The 15061-nt window shown below is 41.5% G+C and overlaps 1 non-coding gene across 1 annotated transcript; it reads left to right on the forward strand.

The window, feature by feature from the left end:
• The first annotated feature begins 14674 nt into the window (after positions 1–14674).
• On the forward strand, positions 14675–14747 carry Trnak-cuu. The gene has a single exon. It is a non-coding gene; the product is annotated as a tRNA-Lys (tRNA).
• Positions 14748–15061: the final 314 nt, after the last annotated feature.

The raw sequence follows: 15061 nt of genomic DNA on the forward strand, positions 1-15061 counted from the left end.
CCTTCCATTATCTTACTGCTCTCATGAAAACTTCAGTTACTGTACTTAACAGGTCTGGAGAGAATGGACAGTCTTGTCTTGCTCCTGATCTTAGTGGGAATGTTGGGCTGCATTGTACAAGTCTAACCAATGAAGCCCCAGCTTCCCTTTCCTGAGAGGGAAGCCTGAAACAGAATACTAATGTGTAAACAAGAATTATACAGCTGTGGATACATGTATGGTAAGAAGTTGACTTCAATATAATTTATGAAGTAATGTTGATTATTTTATAATAATCCACTTACATACTTGCATAATAAGACAATCTAGTTTGCCTTGACAACATTTTACCTAGTTCATGGCCAATGGAGAAAAATTGGGCTACTCAGAATAAAAAGGGAAATGGCCTGTTATTCTGATGACTGGTACCAAGGTATGGTTGCAGATAAAGGAAATAATTAAAACATAATAGCTTTTCTCAAAACGAATATCTTGTTTTAGAAAATGTGTTTATTTCCTCACAAGCACAGAGCTACTGTAAACAATACTCTGGCAACTGCTGTGGGATGGTCTGTATGTCAAATTACTCCGATTGATCAATAAATAAAACACTGTTGGCCAGTGGCTAGGCAGGAAGTATAGGCGGGACTAACAGAGAGGAGAAATAAAAGAACAGGAAGGCAGAAGGAGTCACTGCCAGCCACTGCCATGACAAGCAGCATGTGAAGATGCCGGTAAGCCATGAGCCATGTGGCAAGGTATAGACTTGAGGAAATGAATTAATTTAAGCTATAAGAACAGTTAGCAAGAAGCCTGCCACGGCCATACAGTTTGTAAGCAATATAAGTCTGTGTTTACTTGGTTGGGTCTGAGTGGCTGTGGGACTGGCGGGTGACAGAGATTTGTCCTGACTGTGGGCAAGGCAGGAAAACTCTAGTTACAGCCAACATCTTACAGGACCATTGTGAATGAGCCATCTTCTCTTACTCAGAGGACATGCCACAGTGAGTTCTGCCCCCCAAATATCAAACATCCAACTCAGGGGTGTGGTATCTCCAAAACTCATACTTACTTACATACCTAGAGTAGACATTTTTGGTTCTCTTTATCTCTCTCTCCCTTCTTTCCTGAGGGCACTCTGATCCAAATGGAAGTTTCTGAGCAGGTGCAACATGAAACAAGTGAAATCAACCGGATCACAAATGTATGTCTGTGAGACGAGGGAGACAAGAGAAGAAGAGACCAATAGGCAGCACATCTTCACCTAATACATCTTCACCTGCTACGTCTTCACCTGCTGCATCTTCACCTGCTGCATCTTCACTTGCTGCCATGCAACTTTTGAAACTGCAATTTCTGAAATGTTCCCATTGTCATCTACTTGCTTTGTCGCTGACCTTCCTTCTTTCCAGCACGTTCTCTGCCACAGACAGCATGAGTCCCAACACCATTGCACCTAGAGTTTCTCCGCCTTGCATCAAAAATCTTTAAATGGAAGGCTCCTTCTTGTTGTTCAGCTTCAACATCAGCATCCTGCATCAGAGTTAGCTTCTCTAGCCCATTCATGGAGAACTGAGAGCCACCATGGCTGGTAACTGCTCCTCAGCAGACAGGCACTGCCTAGTTTTGCTCTGTTCACAGCCCTGACCCCTTGAAGTTTCATAAAATCACTACTTAATGTTGTTGCATCCTCTAATGCACTTGGGTGAAGCTGTGCCCAGCTCTTGGATGAACAGACACATTCTGTGTAGTTCTCTGTCTCCTAAAGCCCCTGAGTGGTCCCTGGGCCTCTTCTCGGATCCTTTCTTGGAGTTTTTTCTTCTGAAGCTAAACATCCTGATTTTTTTCTCCTGCATCACTCACCTCACATTTTGATGTCTCTTGAACTAATAATGAGCAAATCTCAATAGATCAATATTCATTTTTACCCATGACGGTATGTTTCAAGAACCCCAGTAGATGCCTGAAACCTTAGATAGTACCCAATTCTATACATACTGTCTCTCCTCATATCTATTGCAAAGGTTGGTATTGATTATCAACTTGACAGGATCTGAAATATCCCCCCCCCCAGTCACAACTGTGAGGGGTTATTTAGCTTAGGCTAACCTACGGGCCCACCTGTGTGAGTGCTCTTGATTAGATTAATTGAGGTGTGAAGACCCACCCTAAAGGGGGGCATCATTCCCTAGGTTTGGGTCCTGGACTGTTCCAAAAGGAGGAAGCTAGCTAAGTGTTCATTGTTCCCTGCTTCCTGGCTGTGGCTGCAGAGTGACCAACTTCTTCAAACTCCTGCTGCCAGAACTTTCCAGTTGTGGTAGTCTGTACCCTCAAACTATGAGCAAACATAAACTCCCCTGTCCCTTGCTCTTGTCTGGATATTTTATCACGATGACAGGAAAAAATAGAGACCTATGATAAGGCGAGACCCTATACACTTTACACTTAAAAGAGTCACTGATTTCTGTGGTGTGCCCTAATTGCCAGCATCACAGCTCCTGTACTTGGGGGTCATTAAGTAAATAGTGTTATACATGCACAAGTAGTTGATACTAGGGTATATGCACTGATTATGTGAATAGCTAATAAGTGGCTAGTGGACTAGTAGCATATACAATGAGGACACACTGGAGAAAGGGGTGAATCCCACCCCAGGTGGGGATGGAGAAAGCATTCACCAAGTTTCTCCAAACAGAATATATTTTAACATTCATGAGTTATTTCTGGAATATTTCATTTAGTGTTTTTAAACTGTGTTTGGCCTCAAGCAATTGAAATAATGGGAAACAAAACCAAACAAAAGAAAAGACCTGAGTCAGAACAAGTAGCAAGTGCTGGGTGCCATCCAGAGGATCCAGTGTGGCTACTCTTGACCTATATAATCAGGAGATGGTGGGGCTGAGTGAGCTCCGTGCTGGAGACAAAGGTGCTGAGTGTCTGATGACCACAGGGCTCTGCTGAGTAGATCCTAACCACAGTTAATGCTCCAGAAACTGATATCCCACTGCAACAGAGTGGTCCTATGAGATAAAACACCTCTTCATCCCTTATACTGCTTTCGTTAGAATATCTTACCACAGCAACCAGAAAAGTAGCTCTGACAGCTGTGATTAGGCGAGGCCTTGCATGTTTTTCACATAAAGGAGACACTCTGTGGTGTAGCTAGAGTTTTCCTGCCTTGCCCATAGTCAGGACAAATCTCTCTCACCCGCCAGTCCCACAGTCGCTCAGACCCAACCAAGTAAACACAGAGACTTATTTTGTTTTACAAACTGTATGGCCGTGGCAGGCTTCTTGCTAACTGTTCTTATAGCTTAAATTAATCCATTTCTACAAATCTATACCTTGCCACATGGCTCGTGGCTTACCGGTACTTTACATCTTCCTTGTCCTGGCAGCGGCTCCAGGCAGTGACTCCTTCTGCCTTCCTGTTCTTTTATTTCTCCTCTCTGTTAGTCCCGTCTATACTTCCTGCCTAGCCACGGCCAATCAGGTTTTATTTATTGACCAATCAGAGCAACTTGACATACAGAACATCCCACAGCACTGTGGTGTATCCTGATTGCCAAATTGGCCCTGAGAAGAGACAGGGCTCTGTCTAAACCACTCCCCCTTCAGCTGTCACCTGCACAAACACAGGGGTAGTCAAGGAGACAGTAGCATTTATACATTAATATTCACTTCATGGGAAAGCCTACCAGTTTAGAAAGAACTCATATGGTCACCTTTAAATAAATTTCATTCCAATGGTAGGTCTCTGTTCTCTGTAATATGATACAATATGCAGCAAAATGCCACTTTTCTGAGTAAAACCAAACCCTGGGGGAGAATATTACTGTGAGGGTGACCCACCCCTTCCCTTACCCCCCCCCCCATTTTTATTTCAAAAGATCACCACTCTACTGAGGATGTCTGGGTGCTGTTTGCACCACTACTAGGCTGGCCTCAGAGGGCACTGGTACATGCTGTAGGCCTCTTCTCAGTCCTGGATGCAGCTGTTAGGGTTTGATTCTGAAATCTCCTCGCCAGGTTCCTTTCTAAAATACCTAGTCCTCAGCTTGTGGTGATATTTTGAGGGCTGTAGAGCCTGGCTGGTAGAGAGCACTAGGTTTAGACTTTTGAAGGTTTTACTGTAGAAGAGTCTCCTCCACAGGCCCCTGCCTCTACGACTTCCCCATCATGATGGACCCAAATCTCTCTAAAACCATAGGCAAAATATGCCTTTCCTCCGTTAAGGTAGTTCTGTTGGGAATTGGATCACAGCAAGGTAAAAGTACCTAACTAGTGCTCTCCTTCTCCTTCAATCTATTGGAGGGAATGTTTTGTTTTGAACTTTCCAAACACCAGAGGTGTGCCCTGGGCTCTGACCAGTCCTATCAAATCCTAAGGTCAAGTAGAGGACTTAAAAATCTAGTTTGGAAGACTTCACAGATGATCCCCCCCCCCCCGAGTCGGGGCTGATGCTAAAGTGTAGATGTGCAGACTCTAACTCATCCCCTAATCCACTATTAAGCAGCATATACAATGACATGAACCATTTGAAAAGATATTACTGAAGACCTGGGGAGAGAAAATGCAGGGAAACAGTAACACTCAAATAGATGAGCGATGTTACAACTTTCTTCTCAGAGGTCCCCAACTGTATCGGCAGAGAAGGAATAGTAACAGAGAGAAATTCTGTTAACATTCATAGACAAGAGAAGTCCCCACAGTCAAGGAAGTCTGGGACATGCTATATACATGCTCCTGGTCCTGACATTCATGGGTGCATGCCGCATTTTGAAATCTTTTACAGGAAAAATCTCACTGAGATCTGTTAATCTGCAATTACCTGCACATACATCACCACAGAAATTCTGCTAAGCAGAGATACCTAAGGCACCTCTAAGTGTTTGCAAGCTTGCAGTCCAAGGCTGTCCTCAAGACACCTCCAGAGTCTCTCTTACTCAAGCACCCTACTCATCTTTCGACCAATTAATCTCTGACAAGAGTTGACATTAGGCTAGGGGTGTATAGCACTGTGGTGGAGTGTTTACCTAACATGTATAAGGCTCTGAGTTCTATCCTCAGCACCAAAAAGTAGATATCTCTAAACACAGGGCTGATCCCAGCCACAGGTCAGCATCTGGTACCTTTGGGCCCACTGTGTCTATAGGTTCTGATATTGGATTCAACCAACACAGACTGGAATTTTGGCAGAAAAAAAATTTGCCTTTAGACTAAACATTTACATATTATATTCTTCTTTTTGGTGACGTCTCAAACTCACCATGTAGTCAAAGATAGTCTCAAACTCCTAATCCCTTGCTTCCATCTCCCAGGTCTAAAACCAAAAGCATGTGTTATCATGCCTGGTTTGTGAGATGTTTGGGACTGCACTCAAGGCTCCGTGCATGCTAGGCAAGCACTCTACCAACTGAGCTGCATCCCTAGCCTGTGCACACTTTTTTCTTGGCATTTTCCTCTACACAATAAGTATAAAAACTATACTTAGCATTTGTCCTGCTTTGGTTATTTCAAGTCCTCTGGAGATGACCTGAAGTACATGGGAGGGTGTGGTGAGTCCTTTACAAATACTGCCATGAATGGAAGAGACATGAGCATCTAAGAATTTTTTTTATATCTTCAAGGGCTGGACTCTATCCCCTGTAGATACTGAGGGACATTTATTCACCAGCACTTGTATTCAAGAGAATAGATAACAAAGAAGACTTTGTTTACGTTCAAAAGCATTGCAGGTAATTGTTCAACCAGAAGATGGGAATCACATTGATCTAAACCTAATCCCTGTTCTTTCTAGCCAGCATTGTGCTTCCAGACTCATGACTGCCCTAGTAAACATGAGTGTGCAGCTCTGTTTGGACATGACTGAGGGTTGTAGCATGAATCTTAAAAGTTTTTATTAATAAAATCAAACCTGAGCCAGGTATTAGGGTGAATGCTGGGAGATCAGAGAGACAAAACAGGCCACAGCCACCTCACCTCACCAGTTCCTCAGCTGATCCTGTTTCCTCAGACTGGAAGCCTCTGAGTCCTCATCTAGAATGAATCTCAGCTGAACTGCTGCCCCAAAGCCTGAAACTTTAACCAGTTAAAAGCTTCTAGTTTCTGTTCTTCATGCCTTATATACCTTTCTGCTGTCTGCCATCACTCCCTGGGATTAAAGGCTCACTTCTTGGGATTAAAAGAGTGTGTCACCATGCCTGGCTGTTTCCAATGTGGCCTTGAACTCACAGAGATCCAGAGGGATTTCTACCTCTAGAATGCTAGGATTAAAGGTGTGAGTACCACCATTCTCTAGCCTTTGTATCTAGTGGCTGTTCTGTCTCTGACCCCAGATAAGTTTATTAGGGTACACAATATTTTGGGGAACACAATACCACCACAGAGCGTAGCCATGCAGATTCTGGCAAAATGATATAGGAGGCAATTTGTTTAGGGGCAACAGCTCTCGATGGTCCCCATTGGTCCACCTGGAGGCTAGGGAAACCTCTCTTGGAATGCAACTCCTTGAGTTCTCTTCCTTCCCCTACAGAGTAATATGGAGGGAAAGAAAGGGAGTCCATAGTGCAGGACTGAGATTAGAAGACAAAGGAGAATGGGAATAAAGGGATGGCTCAGTGGGCAAAGTACTTGTCCCACTGGCATGAGGGACAGTCTCCAGAAGCTCACGGGTCAAGCTAAGTTAAGAATAAAAGATTTTGGAAGTTGATTGACCAGGATGCTCTTTTCATGAGATAGTGTATTGTAAGCTTTTACTTAGTCAGATAACAGCTGTTCCATGGCTTATCCACAGTAACAACACAATACCTTGATAATTTCCTTGTCAGCACTAAGTGTTAGTATAACAAAGCTTTTAATATCTCAATTTGACCCTAACTAGGCTATAAGCTAGGAGAACTTTCCCTGATCTAGAGTAGATGCAGAGTACACATTTGCTGAATTACTGAATTCAAACAGCTAGCCACTGCCCAGTGGTTGAAAGCAGAGTCCTTCTTTCACCCTTAGGTCTACACTCACCTTGCCTGGCCTAGATCTTTGCATCTAGAAAGTACTCACCAACCCCTGAACACATGAATCAGTGAATGTAAACAGATGAATGAACCAACAAGTGGGTAACAGGAATTAGTTTCTCGCTGTCCTGCCATGAGAAGTATTTAAGTATGTATACTATTGTGCTCTGGGAATAGTTTAGAACATGTGGTGAGATCAGGGGGCTTTGTTGTTCTACACTCCACATTCTCCTCTCTAGAACTTGTTCTTCACATCTGTGGGGAGGAGATGCATCTGGCCCTCAGTATGTGTGGACTCTGCCTCTGTAGATCCAAGCTATCTTAGGTCAATAATGTGTAATACATTTAAAGAAAACTTTGTTTGTTCTGAGCACATACAGATTTTTGGTTATTTTTCCCTTTAAAGCTGGGAGTGATGATGCATGCCTTTAAACCCAGCACTTAGGAGGCAGAGGTGGAGACAGGTGGGTCTCTGAGTTTGAGGCCAGTCTGGTCTATACAGTGAGTTCCAGGACAGCAAGAGTTACATAAAAAGTCCCTATTTCTAAACAAACAAACTAACTAATTAATAAATAAGTGGAAGGAAACCACACGTATCAATGTATTATATCAAGCATTGGCATCATCTGAGATGATTTTACCATGTACTAACACTTTGGGTTAGCACACAAAGTAATAAGCTTCATCATAGCATCCTTAGACATGTCATTCTTTGTTCTGCTTCCTCCTCTTCCTCCATCTTTCTCCCCCATTCTCTTTCCAGCTGGTTCCCTGTTTTCTCCTACTGGTCCCTGTCTTCTGCTTTCTTACCAATAGAAATGATTTGAAATATCTGGGAAGACACAAGTAGATTTTATACCAATCATTCTGTGTATTTACATCTGACAATGTGATGCACACAGGGATTTCTGGAACCAATCTTCCATGGATGCTGAGGGACGACTACAGCTTGAATTCTAGGGACAGCGGCTCCTAATCGGATTTTGAACCAAACTAAAAACATCATGTCACCACAACCTCCCAAATCACTTCCCAAGAATGTTTTGATATCTGCCATCAGAGAGTGAATCCTTCAAGCTAGTGCCTTGATAGCTTAGAGGGGCCCAAAACAAAGCAAAACAAAAGGTCTTGTTAGACACGTTTCTCCTCCCTGGTCGTTTCCATGAATAACATGTTGGTTTTTATGAGCTATTAGATTTTATAAACTTCCTTTCTAGAGCGATTTGTCAGTGTCAACAGTTATTACTATCCTGCAGTCCCCAAATTCCTCTCTTGTGAGCAATAATTTAGCTTAATTTTTTTCTCTGTGATAAACCTTTACATGATGATCAAGTTTCTAATTAAGGATTATGGTTACCTGGGAGGTCCCAGCAAAGAAACAACCAACAATTTCCGAGTAAGAGACCAAACACAAGAGAGAGAAGTCAGTTTTGCAAATTGTCCCTCTGATGTCTCCCACCTCCTCCCCCAACCAGAATCCAATGGAGGATCGTGAGCCTCACACTTGTCTCAGACACACTTTTTTTTTTTTTTTGGCAGTAATGGTGATTGAACCCAGGACCGTGAGTTCTAGCATGCACTCTAATTCCCCAGCTGTACCCCAGAGTTCTTCCTTAGTCCCCATTAATTAAAACGGGTCTTTCCAGAAAGTGCCATAAATTAGATGATGCTTGCACTCTCCAGGCATATCAGTTTGATCAATAGGCAAACTTTTAATCATTATCTTAGGACAGAAAATTAAATTTCTGGAAGGAGGGTTCTCAGAGCAGTATTTTGCTTTTAAAATAATAAACATTTTGGTATCCAAATGTCAACAGAAGTTAAACATATTCAGTACATGAGGAGGTTGTTAATGCTGTTACATCTAGAGTGCTTCCCTATATTTGAAACAGACACTTGACAATTTAGCAGGTGGTGTCTTATTCCTATTGTTTATGGCGCTGTGCTGATTCCACGTGACAGCCTAGCACTCACATGCTTATTAACCAAACACAAGGGCAGCTTTGTCAGAAATGATATTGAGATGAGCATCCATTGTTTTGTTAATAAAGGCTAAACAACAGATTTTGGTTGAGATTGAAGTGTACTGGCTTGAAGGGCCATCAGCAGTGTTGTTCTATGCATCTCCCATGCCAGCCCCACCCTTCAGCCCATCTTTTGGTCCAGTCATACAGAATGGCCACTATAGCGGTATTTACTCTGCCCATGACCTTGGGCAGTTGGATTATACCAGGGAGCAGGAAGCAGGGAGAAGGGACCTCTTGACTCCTCACCCTTTCCTTTTAAGAGGTCACTACAATGGCAAGAAGCACCACCTCTTTCAGGCCGTATAGCCCAAGGTCATGGATGGAACAAATACCACCACAGGCCACCTTTATGCAAGCAGAGTAGACAACATTCATACATTCAGTCTGGAAGCATGAGAAATTTGACATGCTGTACGCAACTGTGGATCAGAGGAAGCTGAACATGGGCATACCAATGTTCACCATATCTTCCTTAGGTGGATGATTCTGAGCCTCACTCCGCATCTTTTACTCAAAGCTCCTAGCATCATAGAGAACTACTCATTCAAGCGGTAAGTTAGCATGTTCATGATGTTACAACATATATCACAGACTGGGTGGCTTGTAACAGCAGAAACTTATTTCTTACAGTTTTGGGGGCTGGGGATCCAAGCCCATAATACCAGCACTCTTCTGCATGCTTACAGAGCAGAAGGAGAGGGCCAGAAAACTCTCTGTGGATTCTTTTTACAAAGTCTCTATTCTTATGGTCTAACAAACTCCAAAAGGCCCCACATTCCAGTTGAGTCACCTTGTGAGGTGTGTCAGACATCAGAGTTTTGGGAGAAACATGAACATGTAGTCCATAACAGAGACCAAAAGAATTCACCTTTGCAAGAACCCAAGAAGAAGAGATGGAGAGATTGCTCAATAGTTCAGAGCTTTTGTTGCTCTTATAGAGAACTCAGGTTTGGTTCCCAGCACCCACATGATGTCTCATGACCGTCTGTGGCTACAGATCTGGGGGACCCAATACCCTCTTCTGACCTCCACAGGTACCAGCTACACATGCAGACAAAGCACTCACATGCGTAAAATAAAATAACCTGTTTTTTTAAGAAGAAGAAGAACCCAGGAAGAAACAAACGAAAAGTAATAGTTAAAAGAAAAATGTGATTTTTATTTATTTGTTTTTGTTTTTGTGGGACAGGGTTTCTCTGTGTGGCCTTGGCTGTCCTGAAACTTGCTCTGCAGACCAGGTTAGCCTAGAGCTCAGAGATCTGCCTGCCTCTGCCTCCCGGGTGCTGAAATTTAAGGCATGCACTACCACCACCCAGGCTGAAAAATGTGACTTTAAAAAGGGGAGGGGGAGCTGCTCAGGTACAGGCCACTCCAATCAGAAGAACAAAGACCATCTGCTGGACCAAACAAAGGCCATGCTAACTTTCATGTAGGGGACCTGCCCCCACCTTTTCCCCCAGGATACTCTTGAGCAGGGAGAAGTGGGAAATAGTTGGAAAGATACCTAGACGACAAGAAGGACAGAAACACAGGATAGCCTTTGGTGGGCCTGGGTCAAAACCCACCAGCCCAGAACTTTATTCAAAAGGGCTTTTTATAACAATGCCAGGGGGTGAGACAAAAGACCTCCCCCTGCTAGATACAACCAAGTGTAGACCCTTCCAAACACCTGGTACCCAGGCCCATGGCCCAATCATTGTCTTATGCAGTCCTGCTGGGTAGCACCACTAGGAAACCTCAGTGGGCTCCAACACTTCCAAACATCCAGCTCCCAACTCTGACAGAGACTCCCTGCTGGACCAGAGGTCACAGTGACCCAGAAATACAGACCACAAAGTCCAGAAGACCAAAGAAGAAACAGAAACAAAGGGGAAAAAATACCTATCCAATAAAGACAAACTCAGAAATCAGCACCTAGACCTATAATCATCCCAAACCCAGATGTCTACATGCTAGAGTAAGAATACATTCAACAACACCCAGGGCAATATGGCACCCCAAGACCCAAGCTATCCTACTACAGGATATTCCAACTACAGGATATTCCAACACAGCTGAAGCATAAGAAAACAACCTTAAAATCAATTTTATGAAGATGGTAGAGGTCTTTAAAGAGAAAATGAATAAATCCTTTAAAGAAACCCAGCAAAACACAAACAAACAATTGGAGGAAATAAATAAATCCCTTAAAGAAAGCCAAGAAAAAAAAAACAAGCAAACAAGTGAAAGAAATGAATAAAAGTATTCAAGACCTGAAAATGGAAATAAAAGTAATAAAGAAAACACAAACTGAGGGAGATGGAAAATCTAGGTAAGTGAACAGAAACTACAGGCACATGTATCACCTATAGAATACAAGAGAAGAAAGAGAGAATCTTAGGCATAGAAGATACGATAGAAGAAATTGATACGTTGGTCAAAGAAAATGTTAAATCTAAAAAAATTCCTGATACAAAACATCCAGGAAATCTGGGACAGTATAAAAAGACCAAACCTAAGAATAATAGGAATAGAGGAAGGAGAAGAATCCCAGCTCAAAAACTCAGAAAATATTTTAAATAAAATCATAGAAGAAAAATTTCCTAACTTTAAGAAGGACATGTCTATAAAGGTACAAGAACCTTACAGAATACCAAATAGATTGGACCAGGAAAGAAAGCCCCCCTCACTGCCCACCACATGATAATAAAAATACTAAACATATAGAACAAAGGAAGAATATTAAACACTGCAAGGGAAAAGAGCCAAGTAACATATAAAGGCAGACCTATTAGAATTACACCTGAGTTTTCAACAGAGACTCCAAAAACCAGAAGGTCCTAGACAGATGTTTTGCAGACACTAAGAGACCATGGATGCCAGCCCAGACTACTATACCCAGCAAAGCTTTCAATCACCATAGATAGAGAAAACAAGGATATTTCATGACAAAGTGATTTTATATATATATATATATATATATATATATATATATATATATATATATTCATAAATCCAGCCCTACAGTAGATATTAGAAGGAAAACTACAACCCAAGGAGGTTAATTCCACCCATGAAAATACAGAAAATAAATAATGTCATATCAGCAAAACCAAAAGAAGGGTAGTGTATGTGCGTACACACACACACACACACACACACACACACACACACACACACACACTACCACCACCAACAACAGTAAAATAACAGGAATCAATAAGCATTGGTCATCGACAGCTCTCAATATCAATGGACTTAATTCCCCAATAAAAAGACACAGGCTAACAAAATGGATGCAAAAAGAGGATCCATCCTTCTGCTGCATACAGGAAAAACACCTCAACATCAAAGATAGACATTACCTCACAGAAAATGGGTTGGAAAAAGATTTTTCAAGCTAATGGACCTAACAAGAAAACTGGTTTAGTTATTCTAACATCTAACAAAATAGACTTCAAACCAAAATTAATCAAAAGATATGGGGAAGGACACTTCATACTCATGAAAGGAAAAACCCACCGGACAACAGAAGGGATCAGGTGGGGGAGGGTGGAGTGTAAGAGTATCAGGAGAGAGGGGGGCATTTGGAAGATGAGGTAGAAACCTAGTGCAATGGAAACTCTCTGGAATCTTTAAGGATGACCCTACCAAAGCATCCTGGTAATGGGGGATACAGAGTCTGAATTGGCCATCTTCTGTAACTAGGTCAGGCTTCCAGGGGGAGGGAATGGAACACCAACCCAGCTACAAAACTGTGGTGGTAATCTAAGTAATCTAATTGTACTGAAATATTATTTTGATTGTATGTTAATAAATAAAGTTGTCCAGGGGTCAGAGCTATTAGAGCCATAGCAAGAGTGTGGCGGTGGTGGCACACGCCTTTAATCCCATAGATATCTGTGTGTTCAGGGATATAGCCAGCATTGGAGACATATGCCTTTAAGACCTAGGGGGCTGTACATTCAGACAGTGATGAGGCAGTCATGTGTTTGGGTTTACAACCAATGAGAAGGCAGAACAACATACTATAAAAAAATATTTCAGTACAATTAGATTACCACCACATTAGGCCTGGCCGTGATTTCATGCAGAAAACTGATAAGAGACTCGAACACAAAGACATATATATGCAGCTAATTGAAGCCTTTTTTCTAGAATTAGTTAGTACTCTATATGACCATTCATATCTTAACTAAGTTTAAAATGTATATATATATATTAATCTTGTAAGTTTTGATATAAAATTTATACTTTGAGAAAAGTTTAAAGAATCAGAATAGAATCAAAGAGTTGAGATTAGTAATAGAATAGTCCCTTAATTAATTTTGCTTTTGTCCTGTACCATAGCAGAAGATGGCTCTTATTCTGGCATGATACAGGGAGTTTGCATTTTCCTTTTAACAACATGCTCGATTTTAAAGAAGGAGAGAGCCATTCTCCAACTCCAAAGTCAGCTTTAAATTTTAATTGAACTGGGACTATTAGAAAACCAATAGTGTTAAATCTTTAGAGAAAAGCAGAAACAAACATTTAGGAAGACATAAAAATTTTTTAGATAATATATACCCATACACCGTTTCACTCTGTTTCTTGGGATAGATGATTTGTCCCTTTTCTTCAGTTGTCTCATTTGTTCAGTGTTCTTCAGATTCCTTAACCTTCATTCTCCTAAAAGACAAAAACAAAAACCTTTCCCCAAGACTAATTTTGGGGATGTTTCCTTTGGACAAGTTATTATCTGATTAAATGAAAAGGCATGTGTTATTGATACCAGTTAGTTTAAATTGGATGTTTATGCTGGTTGATGAACTATCACCTCCTCAATTAAGAGGTCTCTCTTGTTCAAATCGAACCTTTATCAATTTTGATGGTACCCACAGCTTATCTTCTCCTGTAGAAACAAAAGCAAAACCTCGTCCCCAATGTAATACATACCCTGGTTTCCATTCTGAGGTCAGCACATCCTTAAAGTATATAGGCTGATTTAATTCTGTAGTTTTTTTATTATCCAATGTCTCTCTGTAGCTGTTGTTCCTTTCTCATTGGCATTCAGAAAATTCAAAGTTAGAAGAGCATTATGCAGTCTATTTCTGGGGGTTTTTGTTACCCATTTCTGTTTATTTAGCATATCCTTTAGAGTTCTGTTTGATCTTTCTATAACTGCTTGACCTGTAGGATTATATGGTATGCCTGTAATATGCTTTATATTGTAATAAGCAAAAAACTGTTTCATTTTAACAGAGACATATGATGGAGCATTGTCAGTTTTGATTTGTGCAGGTATACCATGATGGCCATAACTTCTAGCAAATGAGTGATTACAGAATCAGCTTTTTCAGAACTCAAAGCAGTTGCCCATTGAAATCCTGAATAAGTATCGATAGTGTGGTGTACATATTTCAATTTTCCAAATTCTGCAAAGTGAAACACATCCATCTGCCAGATTTCATTTCTCTGAGTACACTTTGGGTTACATCCTGCTGGTAATGGCGTTTGATTGTAGAAGGAACAAGTAGGACATTTCTTTACTATTTCTTTGGCTTGTTGCCAGGTTATGGAAAAATCCTTTTTTAAACCTTTACTATTAACGTGATGTTTTTTATGAAATTCTGAGGCCTCCAGCACATTTCCTATCAATAATTTATCAATCTCATCATTGCCTTGTGCTAGAGGGCCCGGCTAGCTCAGTCGGTAGAGCATGAGACTCTTAATCTCAGGGTCGTGGGTTCGAGCCCCACGTTGGGCGCCAGATGTAGATGTAACCAACCGTCTTATTAAATAAGAAACACAGAAACAATGTAAAAGAGAAAGCCGAGAGGTCAGAGCTCAGAGCTAAAAATCTCACCCTTCCTCCTGCTGTCCCAGCTTCGCGAAAAGAGACCTACTTCCTGTCTGTTCGTTTTTTTTATAGTATGTTGTTCTGCCTTCTCATTGGTTGTAAACCCAAACACATGACTGCCTCATCACTGTCTGAATGTACAGCCCCCTAGGTCTTAAAGGCATATGTCTCCAATGCTGGCTATATCCCTGAACACACAGATATCTATGGGATTAAAGGCG

Source organism: Peromyscus leucopus, chromosome 5, assembly GCF_004664715.2.
Source record: "Peromyscus leucopus breed LL Stock chromosome 5, UCI_PerLeu_2.1, whole genome shotgun sequence".
Taxonomy (NCBI): Eukaryota; Metazoa; Chordata; class Mammalia; order Rodentia; family Cricetidae; genus Peromyscus; species Peromyscus leucopus.